Here is a 20,808-nt window from a genome sequence, read left to right as displayed (position 1 = left end):
CTCAAGCTCACCCACAGACTTTAAAAAGGAAGGACAAAAGGGTGTGATTGGGGAAGAAAGGCCAACAGGGTGACCAGTTCCAAAGAACAAAGCTATGGATGGGGACAGGCCCAAACCATTGGATGGCCCCGGAGATGTTGCAAATTTTCTGAGCCTGTTTCTTCCAGAAGTCTCCTCCATCAACTTATGTGAAGGGAGGAATATTTCTACCTGCCCTTGGATGGCATCCATGTCTGGGGTGGAAGGTGGCAGCTGTTTAACAACCCATAGTAACGCTGCATGGCAATTAGGGCAGGAAGTAAAGAAGGCTGCATGGTGCTGAAACTGCCGAGGTAGAATTGAGGTCAAGAGGCTGCAATGCCTCTCAGTGGCACTCTGCCTCATGTTCCAACTGAATGTTCTTCACCACTGACAAGGCACCTGAGAGAGTTGGGGGTGAGGGAGGTTCTAAAGAGGAGAGTCCTTAAAGCTGTGACCCAGCATAGATTCTGGGGAGCAAGGACAGGACAAGAGAAGAAGAATGCATTCCCATTGTGCTTGGGAACCAGGCAGCTGGGGGCAATGTGGAGGGACAGGAGTCATCACTGGGTCAGGGGCCCAGGTAGCAGATTACAGTAATTGTCTAGATGACGAATCATATACGTTTGTCTTAGAAACAGTGACTTGGATGAAGTTTTTTCTTAGGGGGCCAGACACTTCATATGGAGGATACCTTCTTACTCAGCTGTTTTCTGTGGACACTTTCAGCCTCTCCATTGTCCTCTGGGTTGGCCTCTGGGCTTGGCAGTTCCTTTGGTAGAGAAAAAGACAGACTTTTGTCTGTCTTTCTTGCCATATTCATACTTGGGCACAGAATAGGATTGAATAAACATCATTCCAGAAACCTTGAGTCATGCAATGGGAGTCACAACTTCCATGTGGGCTTAATAATCATGTCGAAAAGCAAAAACACTAATTCAAAAATATACATGCACCCTAGTGTTCATAGCAGCATTATTTATAGTGACTAAGACATGGAAGCAACGTGCTTGTCAACAGATGAATGTTTAAAGAAGATATGCTATATATATATATACATTACACACAATGAAATACTGCTCGGCCATCAAAAATAATGAAAATTTGCCATTTGCAGCAACATAGATGGAGGTGGAGGGCATTATGCTAAAGTGAAATAAGTCAGGCCAAGAAAGACAAATACTGTGTGATATCACTTAAACGTGGAATCAAAAAAATATGACAAACTAGCGAATATAACAAAAAAGAAGCAGATTCACAGATTTAAAGAACAAACCAGTAGTTACCACTGGGGAGGGAGAGAGGAACAGTATAGGAATGGGAGGGCAGGAGGAACAAACTATTGGAATCCAGAAAAAAATACAACAAGCTAGTGAATAATAACAAAAAATAAAGACACAGATATAAAGAACAAACTGGTAGTTACCAGTGGGGAGAGGGAAGGGAGGAGGGGCACACAGGGGTAGAGGATTCAAAGGTACAAACTATTAGGCATAAAAGAAGCTACAAGGATGTATTGTGCAACATGGGAAGTATAACCCATATTTCATAAAAAATAAATGGAGGATAACCTTTAAAAATTATGAGTCATTCTACCATGCACCTGTAACTTATAAAATATTGCACATCAACTACACTTCAGTTTTTTAAAAGAAAGAAAAGGAAAGGGAAAAAAATACCATGTGAAGAAGCAAGACCCTTGAAAGAATCTGAATCTATTTTTAAAAGTAGCCTGGTGTCTCTCTCTCCACACTTGGGCAGAGTAGTTTGTGGAGGTGATGATGGAATTCTAGTCCAAAGGGTTTGGGACTGGAAGGAGCCTTAGAAACTGAATTTGAGTCAAAGCAACTGTGTCGGCCCCGCCTTTAGAATACAAATCGCAAACCTCGTCACTTTTCACCCCTGCAGCCATCTCTCTGGGTTGCTGCAGTCACCTCCTACCTGGTCTCCCTGCTTCTAGCCTGTGCTCCTTGGTATGTTTTCAGAATAAGCCTTGAGGGATGTGGATCAGATTGTGTCACTCCTCTGCTGAAATCTCTGTCTTATTGCCCCATTTTTCTCAGAGAGAAACCCCAGGGCCTCAAAATAGACTTCATGGGCCCACAGGTTGTAGCTACGCAGGGCCCTGCTGACCTAATCTCCTCCGACTCTCCATGCCACCGTCCAACCATGCTGCTCCAGTCATGTTGGCCTCGTGTCTGCTGGCCCGTAGATTCTTCCTGGATATCTGCTTACTCAGGCCCACCTTGAGATGTTATCAGCTGCAAGTCCCTCCATACCACCCCAAACCTAGGACATCCGTGCCCTCTTCTGCTATCCTACTTGTGTCCCTGGTTAGATTAACACCCTCTGATACCACAGGTGCTTTTCATATTTCTTGTGATGGTTAATATTTGTTTCTGCCTGTTGGAACGTCAACTCTACAAGACAGTGATCTTCCTGAGGTCTGCCTGTCTCATGGTGAACCAGGCTGAATGAAACAGAATATAATTACAGAGAATGTAGCGTTTTGAAAACGTTTTATTTGGAAGTGATTTAAAGTTGACAGGAGTATTGCAAAAACAGCACAAAGGGTTCAAATATATCCTTCGCAGAGAGATATTAATATTTTACCATCGTGTTGCCTTTGAGAATGGTTAATTGTCAACAATGATCATTCACAACGACAATAACACCGAAATTCACGTGCTGAAATCTTAGCCCTAAGGTGATGTTAGGAAGCAGGGCCTTTGGGAGGTGATTAGGTCAGGAAGGACCAGTTCTCAGGAATGGGATTAGTGCCTTATGAAAGAGGGCTCTCTTTCTCCTTCCTCCATCTGAGGACAGTGGGTTGTCACCAGAAGGCCACCATGCTGACTGCGCCCAGACCTTGGACTTCCCACCTTCCTGAACTGTGAGAAATGAGTTTCTGTTCTTCAGAAGCCACTCAGCCTGTGGTGTTAAGTTATAGCAGCCTGAACAGACTCAAACACGTGTGTGAATCCCTCTAGATTTGCAAAAGGCTTTTTTTCTTTCATGCGTTAGTCTACCGGTCACTCTCCACATCGGGCAATGCACCCATGAACATGTGAGAGAAGTCAGGCTCATCAAATCCAGGTGACATCATGCCCAAGGTCACACTCCTGGAAAGAGCAGGGGCAGGGCTGAAGTTTTCTAGCTCCCTGGTGGGCACGAGCTCTTCTGCCCGGTGCTGCCCATTGACAACCTGATTCCCCCTCCTCTGCTCTTACCATGGTAGCAGCCGAGGCTGGCAGCTGCCTTGCCCAGGCCAGGATGCTCTGCGAACAGCTGTGAGCAGCTCTGCACACGGTGTGAGTCACTGCATTCTCGCCCTCTCCGTGCACGTGCTCTCTTCACTCAGGCCTCTGTCCTGTGCCCGCAGCAGCGACGTGGAGACGGGCTGCCAGCCTGGGGCTGACCGACCGCGAGGTCCTCAGGCGCCCTTGGCCCTGTGGCTGAGATGCCATCTGGCACTCGCCACAGCTGCAGGGCCTTCAGCCTGGCCTCACGAAGTGGGAGGAGGGGAGCAAGATGAAGGTGTAGGGAGAGGCTGCTTGACTCTCGTCCAGAGGAGACAAGATACTGATCCCCTTCAGACTCAGCGTCTTCACCTGTAAAATGAGGAGAATAAATAATTCCAACAGCGATCATGATTTCTTGATTCTGAGGTTGTCTCGGTCCATGATTTTTCTTCAAGGAGTAAGTCTCAAGCCCTGATCCCCTAATAGGAAAACTTTGCCAGGCACGGGGACCTATCAGTAGAGATAAAAGGGCAAGAAACGTCAGAAGGACAGAGATCAAATGTAGAAGCTGCTGTCAGGATTAAATGAATTAGTATAGTATTTTCTGTGGTCAGTAAACCTTTGTATTAATAGTGGTGAGAAGAACATTAGCTTTGAGTCTCCTTGCAAGTTTGCCAGGCTTGGTTTTCTGAGATTCTGCAGTAGCCTCTGGTCATCAATACTGATGAGCTGAGTGTGGGCTCTGAGTTAGGAATGCTCCCCTTGGATCACTGTCCGGGGGATAAAGCCCCCAGAGAGCCTAGGCAAGAGTAGTCTTCTGCATCCCAAGCCCTATGTGCTAGAGCAGGTGCAGGTATGACGTCCAAGGCCTGGACAAGGCAGGGAGAGCCTGGCAGAGAGTGGGGTCTATTTGGTAAGTGCTGTGTGCTAAGTCTCTTCAGTCATGTCCAACTCTTTGCGACCCCATGGAGCTTGTCAGGCTCCTCTGTCCATGGGATTCTCCAGGCAAGCATACTGGAGTGAGTTGCTGCGCCCTCCTCCAGGGGATCTTCCTGACCCGGTGATCGGACCCATATCTCTTAATGTCTCCTGCATTGGCAGGCAGATTTGTTACCACTAGTGGCACCCAGGGTCTGTTCTAGCTCACTTCTAACTTGCTAAGAAAGCCTGGAGTAATCATCTATCCCAGGTCTGAAGAGAAAATTTGGGCTAGATCCCTGGTTCTTCAAATTTGTCCCCAGAATAGCAGCACTGGGCTCTCCTATGATCTTACTAGTAATACAGATTATCAGCCTCATCCTGAAATACTGAACCAGCAACTTTGGGGAGGGACGCAGACATATGTGTTATATCTAGCCCTCCAGGAGATCTGAGCCATGTTTAAGTTTGAAGAGCACAGGGCTAGATAGGTGGGGGTTTTTAAGGTTGTTTGCATTTTTTGGTTTGTAATTTCAATGGATTCTGGTTTTGTTTGTTCCCCGCTCCCCCCACTCCAGTGAAATCTCAGGCATTGCCCAGTATGTAAAGCAGATGAGAGCAGAGCCCCTCGTTTTGATGGCAGGGTTGGGCCTACCATCTCTGACTCTTCCCATCAAGCACACTCTGCCTGATACAAACTGTTGGTCTAACAGGCCTCCAGCCAACTGACGGGCATAGAATTTGGGGCTTGCCAAACCCTGGACTGCCAGTGGGCTGTGCCTCCCAAGAAGGCACCCTTTGTTGGCTCCTTGCTCAGTGTCCCTAGCAAATACTGCTGCATACCCAGGGCGCCCAATAGGAGTGGACCTCCAGCCTCACGGAGGGTGGCGTTGAGGCCTGGGGGAGCCCCAGGCAAGGACGGCGGCTGAGACTCAGTGGCACTAACCTAGATGGCATCTGTCCTGAGGCTGCCCCTCCAGCCACTGAGCCACGTTTGAGCCCGCAAGGCAGGAGCTGCCCTGCGTTTTGGGGAGGCGGCAGTCACACTTCATTTTCACTCTAGCTGCTTTTGGAGACAATATGGCATCGCTCAGATTTTTATATCTTCCCTCTAGTGAAGCTCAGCTGATCACGGGAAGCAGGCAAGAGGCCTGCAGAAATCCTCATCTGGACCCACAAACTCACTCTCTCTGCTTCTCCCCTTCCTGCCATGTGGACTGATGAGTCATACGAATTTCTTTTTTATTTCATTTTCTGAAATGAAGATGATGGTGAGGGGGAGCCTGCGGGTGGGGGGGATGTTGGGGAAACCCATGGGTAAAGAACTTCGCAGAAGAGGCCACGTTGGTGGGGAAGCAGAAGGGAGAAGACTCTGGGGACTGTTAGAAGGTGCAGCTGATGGTGGGACTTTCTCTGAGGCAGAGAGCCAGACAGAGGCCAGAGAATTTTTCCGCTGATCAGAGGTGGCACTGGAGGGTGCAACCTTTACTCAGTAGCAGGGACTATCATCTCAGTGGGGGTGAGCATGGGTGGGTGGGGGACAGTGGATGTGTGGGTAGAGGAGAGGTGGGTGTCAGGGCTTCCAAATGAATGTGGAAGTGGCCATTTCCTGAAACCCCGCCAGGGGATGCGTACCTCACACTGCCGAGCAGAAGAAACTCCCTGGTCTGGAGTGCTGCCCCAGACAGGCATGGAACAGGGTTCGTCTCGAGAGAGGAAGCACCTGGCCATGGGCAGGCACAGGGGTCCTCCCAATGTGGGGAGACCCCTTCTCTTAGTCCTGGCACTAAGGAATGAGACCCACATCCCATCATATCACTGGACCTTGATTTCCACATCTGGAAATAGAGACTTATACAATAATACCATCAAGTCACTTCAGGAAAAGCACACAAAGCGGGCCTGACTATTAGCACCTCCCATTTGTCTAATGGTAAAGTGCTGCACCAGTGGACATGAATCTGGGCAAACTCCGGGAGACGGTGGAGGACAGGGGAGCCTGGCGTGCCGCAGTCCATGGGGCTGCAAAGAGTCAGACACGACTCAGCTGCTGAACGACAACAAAGTGCCTCACATCCTTCGTCTCATGGATCTGCTATTCAAGCTTGGGTGCAGATTGTCATCCTCGTGAGGTTAACTGTTAAGGCTCTGAAAGGTTAAGTGTTCTTCTGAGATCACACAGCAAGTCGGTGGTGGCACAGGTTTTCTGATACTCAGTTCATTGCTTTCTCTTAGATCCTGCTGCTTCCCCATCTGTGACAGGCAAAGACCTTTCAAGAGAAAAAGAGTGCTCCTAGCTGTGCTGTTATTATTTCTTGTTGCTCCAAATACTTGCAGCCTTAAACTTTATTACATTTGCCCCACTCCTGGAATTCAGTCTTTTCCCGCCACAAAGACTGGCTCAGTGCTTCCTTGGAGCAAGCTGGCAAGAGACTCGGCTGTGACTTTTGCCCTATTTATCCCTGAGCCCAGACAACTCCTCAGGGTTCCCTGGGACTCATTCCATTTTCTAGGTCTCCACTAGAGTCAGTGGGAAACATTACTCTGCTGTGGCTTCCAGAGCCCAAATGACTCTATGACTTCAAAGGCTATTCAAATCCCAAGATTGGGTGACTTTATAACCTAGAAAGGAACAACTCAAAGGCATTTTAGGGGTGATGGTGTCATTGCTGGTGGTTGGAAATCACTGAGCTCCGATCCAGTTGAGAAGTGTGTTGGCTCAGGCCCTGGCCAGCTCTGGAGCTAGGGGCTTCTTTGCACCTGCTCTCATGGTAGCAGGCCCCTCACCTGTCTCTCATTCCCTTTTCACCACATTTCTGAAATAAGGGTGGTAACAGCTGCCTATGAAATGCTTTGTGACCAGGCAGCAGCCGTTGCATTGTGGCCAAGTATTATGGACCAGACGAGTTTTGTCTGAACCCATCTCCCAAAGCATTCATGTGGGGAGAACGTGGAGGCATACAAAATATCAGCCATTGCTGGAAGGGATATTTTAGCAGTAATCTAGCCAAATCATCTACTATCTAAATATATGCTTTGTACACCACTCTCAAGGAGGGATGGTCCAGCCTCCAGTGACGGCAAGTTCACTAGTCTGGAAGGCAGCTCACTGCTCTGTTATCCATTTGCCAGGAAGCTCTGTCTTATGATGCTGGCTGCCTGTAATTGTCATCCCTTTCCTCTATTTCTGTCCTCCAGGGACTCCCCAAAGTAAATCTAGCATATACCCCTATTTCCATCCTTTATGTATAAGATGTACTTGAAGGTGGCCTTAATGGCCTTTCTTTCAAGGGAGCCCATGGATGCCATGTTCAGAGAAGGTTGGAAGGGTGGCATTGAGGAATTAGGCCCTGCCTTTGTCTTTTCCAGCCTTCAACGACTAATAATGAAGCCCTTCCCCTATACCCTTACATCCCTGACTCCAGTAGGTTCAGGCAGCCAGACCATTTTACCGTGCAGCTTATTGTCAGAGCACTGTGGATTGTACCTCTGCAAAAGGACACAGTAAAACATTAATAAGAAAATTTAGAAAGGAGGGATTAATTACTTGGAGGACGGAATGCTTCTAAGATGGTTTCAGCACTAAGGCAGAAAAAAAAATACTTGCTCTCTCATGCGCACCTGTGGCCCTTGGAAGGGATATTTATCACAGATGGACTGGGCTTCTGTTTAGACATCTAGGGATTAGAAGTCACTGGTCCCTCCCTCCCATGCGCAATCCTCAAGACTGCGGGCTTATATGAAACAGCATTTCAAAGACACCCCGTTGGAGACTATGTATTCTATGCCTGTGGTAAAGAGTTTCTGATGGCTCAGATGCCTGACATTCTACGATTCATTCTGTGTTGAAGGAGCAGAGTGGGGAAGGATTAAGGGATTTGAGTTCCAAAGCCTGGGTTTGGCTATAGGCTCTGTTACTTCTTGGCAATGTGATTACTGGGCAAGTCACTTCACCCCTATAAGCCTGGTTCTGAATCAGTAAGTTGAAGAAAAAAATGTCTAAACAGTGGGGTGTGTGGTTGTGTGTGTGTGTGTGTGTTCAAGTGTTCAAGATCACTCTTTTCAGGATTAAGTGTGCTAAAGTTTCTTCTGTAAATGGTGCCAACTACTGTCATCTTTAGAATGGTCTGTCCAAACGTCCTTCTCCACCGTTTAACATAGCAAGTGGTAGTTTGTCAGGTGATAGCCTTTACTGCATTTGGGTTTTTTTGAAAGTAGTTTGTAAGATGACAGCCTTTACTGCATTCAGGTTTTTTTGAAAGGTAGATTACATAAACAGGTTTAAGTTTTTATCAGCCAGTCAGTACTCATTAAAGAGTATGACACAGCTCTTAAGTGCTTTTATAAATCTTGGGAGATGGAATTTGTGTCTTCCATTTTAATTTGAAATCTTTGTAATACATTGCTGACCCACACACATGGATATTTGTAGTTTGCTCCTCAGGCCACCAGGAAACACCAAGTGTAAAGAAATCACATCTGACTCAGGACCTTTGTTGTTGTTGGTTTCTTCCATCCATCCATTTATACTTTCATCCATTAACTCACCCACTCATTGGACACATTTACTATGTCTCTGCTGTTGTGCTGTAAAGTATTCAATGTGGTCCCTTGTCTAAAGAATTTACTGTATAGCTGGGGATTTGAGAGATGAGCACACACAACAGCAGCGTACAGCAGAGTGAAGTAAGTAGTACTTACAAACGAGCTGCTTCGGAAACTTGAGGAGAGAACAACTCCTCAAGCTCCTCACAAGTAGGAAAAGGGGAGGGTTTAGTGCAGGCTTTACCTGTTCAATCAAATCCAAACACACATACAGTGCTAGAATGTGGGAATTTCAAGCCCTTCTGGGTTTGGTTCCTGGTATCCCCATTTCTTAGCTGTGTGGCTGTGGGCAACTCTTCTATCCCTCAGCTTTCTCATAATAGTACCTATTTCCTGGAACTGTTGTGAAGGTTAAATGAGATAATGCAGTGTCCAACATGTAGTTAGGCGTCAGTGACTGTCTGTTGATGTTGTTAGTATTTTCCATGGAAGGTGGAGGCTGAGGTGAACTTCTAGGGCTGAGTAAAATTTCAAAAGATAACAAGGGAAAACAAAGGTGTTCCAAGCACAAGGAAGGTTCTGGGCAAAGGCTCAGGAGAGTAAAGTTTTCAGAGAAAGATGCCTGGTTCTGTGTGTTTGCATAGTGTGATGTGTGGGTGATCATGAGAATGGGTAGGATTAGTGATGGTTGGAGGTATGGCTAAAGAAGTAGGTCACCAATCTTAGAAGCTGAGGGCCCTGATTTTGGTAGATAAGGATTTCCAAAGAGGCATGCATGCTCCCAGGAGGGTGTGCAAATCATATTGGAATCTTCATTTTTATCTATTTTCATTTATATAAAAGAAGTTAAAATTCCTATTATTTCCAACATAGGTTGAATAGGGAACCCACTTTAGATCCCTAATGTCACATCTCCAACTGAGGTTATTCTGAGGGAGGGGTAGGGATTCTATGCTCCAGAGTGTCCAAGAGGTACCCATGCTGTTCTCATTTAGCTAGTTTCTTGGATTTATGGAAACTTTACCTGGATTTAATTAAATAAATCCTCACTAAATGGACAAATGGTTTTGAAAGATTCCCACAAAGAACTTGAGAATTGAGAATGATTCGTGTAACAAATACAAGCAAACAACAAGAAAATGCAGAACGAACTTTTCTCCTTTTCTTGGCTTCCCACTGGCTACATTTCAGGGGTTAAAGCCAATGATGATCTAATCACATATAACAAGCTGTAGGCAAAAAAAAAAAAAAAAAAACCTCAAAATTCTCAGGAAGAATGTTTGAAATATGGGTTTACATTCCTGTGATTAATGGTGAGCCGTGCCTACAATGTTAATTATGTATTGAGATGGTAGAAAAGATAGTATGATGTGATGAAAATTAGCATACATTTTAAAGCATTCTTTATTTCATAGTTAACTCTCCTTTTATCATTTCTAGTTTTTATTTATTTTTATAGTGCACATAATATATTGGCATGGTTTGATACACATGCATACAACATACTGTAAATCTGTTTGGGCACACAAATTATAAACCTTTTTAACCAGTAGGGCTCCATACTCAGATAAGTTTAGAGACAACTGATTGGAGACATAGGAAACACTGGAGGTCCTTCAATAGGGGAGATATAAGAATTATTGGAAGTCCTTCAACAGTGGGAGACATGATCAGAGCTGTGTTTGGGGTGATAAACTTAGTCATGTTTTCTCAAGGGGGAAAAAAGTGTTGCACAAGAAATCAGAGAGGTGGAGTCTGGAAGACAGTCATTAAACTTGGAACTTCCTCTTTGGGAGATGTTGTTCTCTTCCCTACTAAGGTAAGCCACGGGTGGCCTCCATCTACCTGCAGGAGCTCTGCAGGACACGTTCCCAGGGCCAGGCTTTCTTTGACTACCTGCACAGGAAAAAGATTGCCTAGAACATCCTTCATGATTTCCTCTCTTCCCCAGTTCTCGCTTTATGAGAAGCCATTCATAAAACAGTCCTCAGCTTTGACTCACCACAGAAGTGACTGAGATTGTCGTTTTGACATGGAAGCTCCAGGCTCTCCTACCTGAAGGAAGCAGAATGGTCAGAGGCATGGGCTCTGACAATCTATTGATACATCTACGCTTCTACCAGGTTTTCCTGGAGTCACTCACCTTAGCCCAGTTCCTTACTTTCTTTACACCACAGTTTCCTCATCTGTAAATTGAGGTTAACCATCATACCTGTGTGGCAGTGATGAGCAGTAAATAAGGCAATGAGTGTGAAGACAGAGTAGAATTTTTGGCATAGAATAGATTCCCAAGGAATGTGAGCTCTTCTCATTACAAAGGAATGAATTGGAGCATGGTCTGAAGGGCCCCAGGGAAGAAATGAGAAAGGAGGCTTCCAGGAATACAGATCCTTTAATCTCCTTAAAGCAATATCCAAACAAAAGTATAAATCTCTATAGAAGCCGGAACACTCAAGGCTGCCAGTTGCAGAGGGTTGGCGGAGGCTAAGATGGTTGCCTCTGAGTCAGTCTCTCTCCTTGACTCATCTGTCACCTCTGTCATCTCTGGCTATTGCCACAGTTTCTTGTGAGAAATTATGAAATAAATGGCCTGTGAAGTAATGCCTGGTTGACTAGGTGAGCCCTGGGCTTGTGGCCAACACTCCATGCACTTTAAATATCCTTAGGTTTATTGAACTCCACATGATTCAATTTCCTTAAAGAAAAAAAAAATTGCAGAGAATCAAGCTTAGAAGGCCTTATAGATGCAAAGGTAACATTCTGAGGCCTTCCAGGGTGAGGTTTACCCAAAGCAAAAAGATGTGGTGAGTGACAGGAGTGAACCGTGCTCATTCACGGCCAATCCTTCTGCTTCCAGATGTAAAGCAGAGCCTGGAGGACGAGGGCAGGTAACTGTGGTGATGAAAATCATCGCACCAATAACTTTGCTCATGTGTACAGGGACAGAGAATTTCCAAAGTGCTTTTGTACCTGGTAATGATGATAATTAATAATCAATTCTTGACCTGGCCCTTTATCACCTCCTTTCTTTTTAAATCTCCCAGCAGTTCTGTGCCAATATTATGACTCCCACTTGAATTTTGACAAAATAGAGGCTGAGAGACTTTGAGGAACCTGATTCCATCACACAGCTGGAAAAGAGTAGAGTTAGGTGAAAACCTAGGTCTTCCAGCTAAAAGCAGAGTCTTCTTCCCACTCTACCACTGCTAACTCCCATTTTGTTTATGTGATCCTCATAAAACACCCCAGATCCCTTTGGTCTAGAGGGAAGTTTTCTTTTATGTTACTCCTTTTGCCTTTCTCAGGCAGATCTGGCCACTGCGTGACTATTGCTCTGTCAACTTCTCTGGATGGCATATTACACCACACGCTGTGGATCTTCTTATGAGTGTCTGTCTCATGGACTGTGATCTCCTGAAGGACTATTTTTAACTCATCTGTGTATGCCCGGTACCTAGCCCAGAGCCTGCTATGCAATAGATGCTTATAGATTGAACGATAAATAAATTAATGCCTCTAAACTAAATGTCCTTTGTATACCTTTCTGCCTCTTCTATTTTTATCTTCTTTCTAGCCCCATCTGAAGGCCCATGATGTTATCTATCTCTTCCGAACCTCTGAAGAGTCATAGACTCTCAGCAATATCTTTAGATTGTATATATCTTATTTCTTTAAAGGGTTCTTGAGGGTAAAGATTAAATCCGAGTGGGTCCTTCATGAGATCTAGGCCAATGCTAGGTAGAGTGGGTGTTTGAAGAGTACCCACGCCCACGTTCACATGGTTGCCTGAAGTTTGGCAAGAGCTGGTGGAACAAGTTGGTGGCAGAGCCCAAGGTGTCTTGCAGAGACTTAATTGATAAGAGGCAGAAAAGCAGATGGCCAAGAGCCCAGTCCTTACCTGGCTTATCAACATGCTCCTTTCACAATCACTGAAACTATGTCTCATGGACACTTTTGTAGATGGGGAATTCCTTGAAGCCAGATGATAGATCTGTGAAGTGATGAAGCTTCAGGGAGAAAAATTACCAGTGCAACTTATTTGTGTAAAAATATGTGAACCAGAGCTTCATTTTCAGAAAGAGCAAATATGAGGGATTCTGTGAATCAGTAAGATGTGAAAAGGTACAGACTGGGAAAGGTGACTTGGTGAACTAGTAAGGTAGTTTTCTTAAATGAGAGAAGAAGACCATAATTAAAAATAAATACATTGAAGGAAGAAACCATCAAAAACTTCATCAAGTTCCCATGTCTTTAGGCTCAACTGTTGCACTGTTGGAGATTTATTCTAAGAAAATAATCCAAGCCTAGGAAAAGGGATGGCAGGAAAGTGCCCATGGAGGTATTATTGAGGTGAAATGGAGATAACATAAATATCCCAGTTATTTGAAGAATCATTTCAAAATGCTGATATAAATGACAATATATTCACCAACGTTCTATTTTGAAGGTGAAGCTCCAATACTTTGGCCACCTGATGTGAACAGCTGACTCATTAGAAAAGACCCTAACACTGGGAAATGTTGAAGGCAAAAGGAGAAGGGGGTGGCAGAGGATGAGATGGTTAGATAGCGTCACTGAATCAATGAACATGAATTTGAGCAAACTCTGGGAGATAATGAAGGACAGGGAAGCCTGGTGTGCTGCAGTCTATGGGGTCAAAAAGAGTCAGACACAACTTAGTGACTGAACGTATTTTGAAGCATTCAGATAGGTTGTTCTAAAGACCACATTGGACTTGCTCATTGTTCGGTGCTTATGACAAAGATTAGAATGCAGAAGTATATTTGTGCTACATGTCCAACGCTGTGAGAAAATATGCTTTTCTGGAAAAGACAGGAAAGAATGGAAATAGATGATTTATAAAGATAGTAAGCTTGTGGGTGGCTTTTTATTTCCATAATCATGGTATATTATGTATTTGTATAATGTAAAAAATTTTTTATGTTAATCAGATACTTAAAAGAAAAACACCTTAACATAAGGTATGTTGCACCCAGCAGTATTTCAGTGATGCTAAACACTAGACATGATCCTTTCCATTCCCTCATCTTCAAACACAGGTTCAGATTAGATTTCTTTCACTGGTGACAAGTTTGAAATTGTGCACTTGAAAAGTCAGAAAGACTTAGAACCCACAGTTATCAATACGGATATGGATACACATACAGGTATGGATGGATAGACTTCATGAGTCCTCTCATGAGTATCAAATGCCTCATGCAAAGTGATAAATGTATATGAAGAGTGGAAAGATTATGAATGTGTGGATTTCAATGCCCCGCAAAAAGCAAGAGAAAGTAAAAATTAAGGGAGACAATGGTTAAGCGATCCTAGTGGGAAAAAGTTCTGGTCTTATTTCCAGTGTTTCCAGATACTCAGATACCACCAGTCTTTCTCAGGTCTCCTTGTCATTTAGTCCTAAGAGTTACTGCCAAATATCTTAGCAATGGGAAAACCCAGATATCTTTGAGGTCACAGAAGATTAGCAATCTGTGTCCTCAATAAGTAAAAAGTCAACAATAAGAAGGAAATAATCACAGCAAAACCAGAAACACTCCATGCTCATCCTCAAAGACCTGGATATCTGTCTTTCAGGAGTCCTATAGCTCTCAGAAAGGAATTTCAGGGTTTTTCCAAAGGGAGGCGGGGGTCCTCAACATCAGACTATCCTATTCATCCTCTTGCCCCAGATAATTAGCGACTGGAATTGTTAATAAAATGATTAAAGAAATGTTAGATTAGAAAATGAACCAGTAAGTTTTCCATGTCACTTTTAAGTATTATTATGGGTCGCATATTACATACAGAGTATCATCATCACGGAAAGTGATTTTGTATCTCTGTTTCTACATCACGGTTTTCACAGACCAGTAAAATTCTGGTGCCCACAGCATTTAATTTTTTTCTACTTTTAAAAATACTGAAATATCATTAACAAAAGATTGAATATAAAAATATATTACTCAATTTATTCAAAATTCTTTTTAATAGAGTTCATATAATAGCCAGGAAATAGATTTGATAGTTAGTTTGGGGATTATTTATACACAATTTGTATCTCTTATGATCTTTTCTTTTGACTTTATATTTTATTGGAGTATCACTTATGTTGCATATTTGACATTTCAAATTTAGAAACCTTTTTCAATTTAGAGAAACCATTTTCTTTAAATAAACAAACATTTTAAAGTGAAAAAGTCAAACATTGATTTGTTTGGTTGTAAAAGTTTGCTAGGGCTTCCCAGGTGACTCAGTGGTAAAGAATCAGCCTGCAATGCAGGAGATGCAAGTTCAATCCCTGGATCAGATCCTCTGGAAAAGGAAATGGCAACCCACTGAAGTATTCTTGCCTGGGAAATCCCATGGACAGAGGAGCCTGGCGAGCTACAGTCCATAGGGGTCACAAAAGAGTCAGACACAACTTAGGGACTAAACAACAACATAAGGTTGTTCAGTTCAGTTCAGTCGCTCAGTCGTGTCCGACTCTTTGCGACCCCATGAATCACAGCACGCCAGGCCTCCCTGTCCATCACCAACTGCCAGAGTTCACTCAAACTCATGTCCATCAAGTTGGTGATGCCATCCAGCCATCTCATTCTCTGTTGTCCCCCTCTCCTCCCGCCCCTAATCCTTCCCAGCATCAGACTCTTTTCCAGTGAGTCAGCTCGTCGCATGAGGTGGCCAAAGTATTGCAGTTTCAGCTTTAGCATCAGTCCTTCCAATGAACACCCAGGATTGATCTCCTTTAGAATGGACTGGTGGATCTCCTTGCAGTACAAGGGACTCTCAAGAGTCTTCTCCAACACCACAGTTCAAAAGCATCAATTCTTCAGCGATCAGCTTTCTTCACAGTCCAACTCTCACATCCATACATGACCACTGGAAAAACCATAGCCTTGATTAGACGGACCTTTGTTGGCAAAGTAATGTCTCTGCTCTTTAATATACTATCTAGGTTGGTCATAACTTTCCTTCCAAGGAGTAAGCGTCTTTGAATTTCATGGCTGCAATCAGCATCCGCAGTGATTTTAGTAGTATTAAAAGCAAACAATCATTTATACCAAATAACAGAAGGTAGAGTCAAAATTAATTATATTTTTCTTCAAAGACCATAATTCAGCGTTTCTTTGAGAATATTCTACTTTTTTCTTCTTTTTTCTAGAGCATTTCATATCTTATTTCTATCAAATCTAATTGGATAATAGCATTCCCCATCATGTATTCAAGAATGCTTGGCAGGTCAAATAAGTTATATGTTGCTTTATTTTTACGTAGATCAAGAAAGAAAAAGGGAATATCATCTTTGAATTGTTCCAAAGAATGTGATTTCAATGGGCACAATGGAGGCTCATCTTCCAGTAACAAATTTAAACTGTGAACCACATATAGCACAGAGTGCTTTGAATTTGGGGGTAGAATCCCAATTCATAAACTTTTTCCCTATTACCCCTGTCATTATTTCCTTATTATCCCTGCCATTATTTCCTTTTTATCCAAGTTTCATTTAGACTTGCCTTTGGCAACATTTTTAACCACTTTAATGAGATATAATTGACTTACAAAAAGTTATTTTATATACATGGTTTAATGAGTTTGGAGATAAGTATCCATCCATGAAATCATCACTACAATCCATGTCAAAAAAACATATCCATTCCCTCCAGAAGTTTCTTTTTGCATTCTTATTTGTTATTAATATTTTTATAAGGGTTATCGTTTTTATGTGTGTGATAACAACACAACATAGTATCTACCCTCTTCACAATATTCTAAGATTACAATATGGTCTTATTAGCTACAGCCACTATGCTCTACAGTAGATCTCTAGGACTTGCATCTTCTATAACTGAAACTCTGTACCCTTTGACTAATACCTCCCCGTTTCTCTGGCTCTTCAACCCCTAGCAGCCATCATCCTACTCTTTGCTTCTATGAGTTTGACTGTTTTATATTCCTCATATAAGTGGTACTATGTCAAAACATATTAAAAAAACTTAAACATCAAATCTGAAACCATAAAACTTCTAGAAGAAAATATAGGGAGAAAGCTTCTTGACGTTGGCCTTTGCAGTGATTTCTTCTGTTCGGCATCGAAAACACAGGCCATGAAAGCAAAATAGACAAGTGGGATTACATCAGACTAGAGTTTCTGCAGAGTGAAGGAATCAATCCATAAAATGAAAAGGCAACCAACAGAGTGAGAGAAATAGTTGCAAATCATGTATCTGATAAAGAGTTATCCAAAATTTATAAGAAACTCCTACAATCCAATGGCAAACAATAAATAATCCAGTCTAAAAATGGGCAAAGGAATTGAATAGACATTTCACCAAAGAAGACATACAAAAGGTAATTGTTTAAATAAACACCAGAATATGAAAATTCCTTTTTATTTTTTTATTTAAATCAAAACCTGAACTTTTTTTTTTACAAGAGACATAAAACCAAGGAAATTAATTTTGATTTCTTTATTTTCCTAACTGGTAGAGCTCAATAACATGTATAATAACTGTTAGTTGTTCATGACATTTATCCTTGAAATAATCTAGTTGTACTGGATATTTGCATTTTAAAATTTTACATATCTTTTTTGCACTTTACTATCCATTTTATGAGTAATATAATTTTGAAATTTCCATCCCAAATAATCAAAATTCATTTTCTTACTTTTTAATCTGTCTTCCAACCTCAGATATGCAGATGATACCACTCTAATGGGAGAAAGTGAAGAGGAACTAAAAAGCCTCTTGATGATGGTGAAAGACAAGAGTGAAAAAGTTGGCTTAAAACTCAACATTCAAAAAACTAAGATCATGGCATCCAGTCACATCACTTCATGGCAAATAGATGAGGAAAAAGTGGAAACAGTGGCAGCTTTTATTTTCTAGGGCTCCAAAATTACTGTAGATGGTGACTGAAGCCATGAAATTAAAAGACAATTGCTCCTTGGAAGAAAAGTTATGACAAATCTAGATAGTGTATTAAAAGCAGACACATCATCACTTTGCCGACAAAGGTCCATATAGTCAAAGCTATAGTTTTCCCAGTAGTCATGCACTGGTGTGAGAGTTGGACCTAAAGAAGGCTGGGAGACAAAGTATCGATGCTATCAAAGTGTGGTGCTGGAGAAGACTCTTGAGAGTCCTTTGGACAGCAAGGAGATTAAACCAGTCAATCCTAAAGAAAATCAATCCTGAATATTCACTGGAAGGACTGATGCTGAAGCCGAAGCTCCAACTCTTTGGCCTACTGATATGAAGAGCCTACTCATCGAAAAAGGCCCTAATGCTGGGAAAGACTGAGGCCAGGAGGTGAAGTGGCTGACAGAGGATGAGATGGTTGGATGGCATCACCGACTCAAAGGACATGAGTCTGAGCAAACTCCACGAGATAGTGAAGGACAGAGAAGCCTGGAGTGCAGCAGCCAATGGGGTAGCAAAGAGTCAGACACTACTGAGCTACAAAACAACAACAGCAATGTTTTGGACATTCCAAATAGTTTTTACTAAATCCAGAAATTTTCCTGAAATGATTGATCCATTTATGCTGTGAAAATAGACATTATGTTTGGCTAAGTATTGGCTAAATAATATCATCCTAAAAACTTCATGCTAATATTCAAAGAAAATGTTAACATTGCTTTGTCTCTGTTGTATTTTATCAACTGTTGTTTATTTTTCCAGCCTTTAAAATTTTTCAGTCCATGTAATCTTGTGTGGGCTTTTCTTTGTGCAAGTTAGTTTGCTAACTTTCATCATTTCTATTTTAAAGAACTAGGCAGACAATCTCTCTATTTCTTTTTATCCTTAAACTTTCATCTTTTCTGAAGTCTTCCAATACTTTTTCAATTTCTATTATCTAGACGTATTCTTATTTTTAATGATCTAGAAACATGCAGCTCAATATAATTGCCACCAGCTACATGTGGATATTTAAATTTAAATCAGTTACAATCGAATAGAAATTAAAATGAAATCTCCTCAGTTGCACTAGCCACATTTCACATGCTCAGCAGCAATGTGTGTCTTACCATTTCGGCAGCACAGACATAGACCACATCCATAATAGCAGGATGTTCTACTGGGCAACATTGATAAAGGGTTATAAAAGAAATTGTTAATTGTATTCAAAGGGTACAAAATTTGAATATATTTTCATCAAAAATGTAAATGAAAGTAAATGTAATACATTTAAAAATTAAAATTACTTTACATGTATATTTTCAAAAATATCTCAAATATCAGAAATTAATAATTCAAATTAAAAACGAAACTAAACATGTTACAATTAATAGATGTTAACATTTTAAATAAAAATTAAGTAAAGCTAATATTTAAGTTTATTTTTAACTTAATCAAATTGTAGGGGGGTTCAGGATGGGGAACACATACATGTACACTCATGGCAGATTCAAGTCAATGTATGGCAAAACCAATACAATATTGTAAAGTAAAATAAAGAAATTAATTAATTAAAAAAAACTGAAATAAAAAAACAAATTGTATTTATTTCTGTAAAAAATTAAACTATTGAAAATACCAGCTTCTAATGACTATGTTATGGCAAATGTTATGAATCTATGTCACACTTGTCAGAGAGATTATCTCAACCTGAAAGTAAAGTGAAAGTGTTAGTCACTCAGTCATGTCCAACTCTTTGCAACGCCATGGACTGTAGTCCACCAGGCTCCTGTGTCCATAGAATTCTCCAGGCAAGAATACTAGAGTGGGTAGCCATTTTCTTCTCCAGGAAATCTTCCCAACCTAGGGATTATACCCAGGTCTGCTGCATTGCAGGCAGATTCTTTACTATCTGAGCCACCAGAGAATATGCAAATTTAAGAGTAATATGAATTGTTTTGTAAAATATTCCTCAACTGCCATGAAAAACTGCCAGAAATCCATACTAATTCAGAACTACTTCCAGAGTCACGAATTAGAGCATGAAGAGAAGCAAGAAAATGGACACTCAGCACTACTTTCTTATTAAGGATCTATTATATTTATGTCATCTGAGAGGAAGGATGTGACAAGGTAATTAATTGTTTAATTTCTCTTACCCCAGGTGGCGCAGACGTGAGACACGCCGGCCCCGGCGTAACCGACCAAGCAAAGAGGCGCGGCCGTGAGGAGCTACCCCACGCCTGAGGCCAGGGCCGGCAGCCGAGAGGAGCTATCCTACGTCCAACAGGCGGTGGCTGCGCGGGCGCAAGAGGGCGAGAGGAGCTACCCCACGTTCAAGGTCAGGAGGAGCGGCCTTGAGGAGCTACCCCTCATCCAAGGTAAGGTGCAGCAGCTGTGCTTTCCTGGAGCAGCTGTGAAGAGATATCCCACGCCCAAGGTAAGAGAAACCCAAATAAGACTGTAGGTATTGCGAGGGGGCATCAGAGGGCAGACACACTGAAATCATAATCACAGGAAACTAGTTGATCTGATCACATGGACTGAATGTGGTCCGAATGTGGTCCACTGGAGAAGGGAATGGCAAACCACTTCAGTATACTTGCCTTGAGAACCCCATGAACAGTAACAAAGGGCAAAATGATAGGATACTAAATGAGGAATTCCCCAGGTCAGTAGGTGCCCAGTATGCTACTGGAGATCAGTGGAGAAATAACTCCAGAAGGAATGAAGGGATGGAGCAAAAGCAAAACCAATACCCAGTTGTGCATGTGACCGGTGATAGAAGCAAGGTCCGGTGCTGTAAAGAGCAATATTGGATAGGAACCTGGAATGTTAGGTCCTTGAATCAAGGCAAATTGGAAGTGGTCAAACAGGAGATGGCAAGAGTGAACATAGACATTCTAGGAATCAGTGAATTAAAATTGACTGGAATGGGTGAATTTAACTCAGATGACCATTATATCTACTACTGTGGGCAGGAATCCCTTAGAAGAAATGGAGTGGCCATCATGGTCAACAAAAGAGTCCGAAATGCAGTACTTGGATGCAATCTTAAAAACGACTGAATGATCTCTGTTCGTTTCCAAGGCAAACCGTTCAATGTTACAGTAATCCAGGCCTATGCCCCAACCAGTAATGCTGAAGAAGCCGAAGTTGAACGGTTCTATGAAGACCTACAAGAC

At 42.3% G+C, this 20,808-nt stretch overlaps 1 long non-coding RNA gene across 1 annotated transcript in view; it reads left to right on the top strand.

The window, feature by feature from the left end:
* The window catches only part of LOC148778780 (uncharacterized), an 86,554-nt gene extending 66,196 nt beyond the window's left edge, over positions 1-20,358 (top strand). Inside the window, exon 3 of the long non-coding RNA XR_016037949.1 lies at positions 19,788-20,358. This is a non-coding gene — a long non-coding RNA (uncharacterized LOC148778780). The remainder of the gene's footprint in view (positions 1-19,787) is intronic.
* Positions 20,359-20,808: the final 450 nt, after the last annotated feature.

The sequence above is a fragment of the Moschus berezovskii genome, chromosome 1 (assembly GCF_049115385.1).
Source record: "Moschus berezovskii isolate FMDL1 chromosome 1, NW_MosBer_1.0, whole genome shotgun sequence".
NCBI classification, from domain to species: Eukaryota; Metazoa; Chordata; class Mammalia; order Artiodactyla; family Moschidae; genus Moschus; species Moschus berezovskii.
Note: the sequence above shows the minus strand (reverse complement) of the source record. Positions and strands in the feature narration are given on the sequence as shown.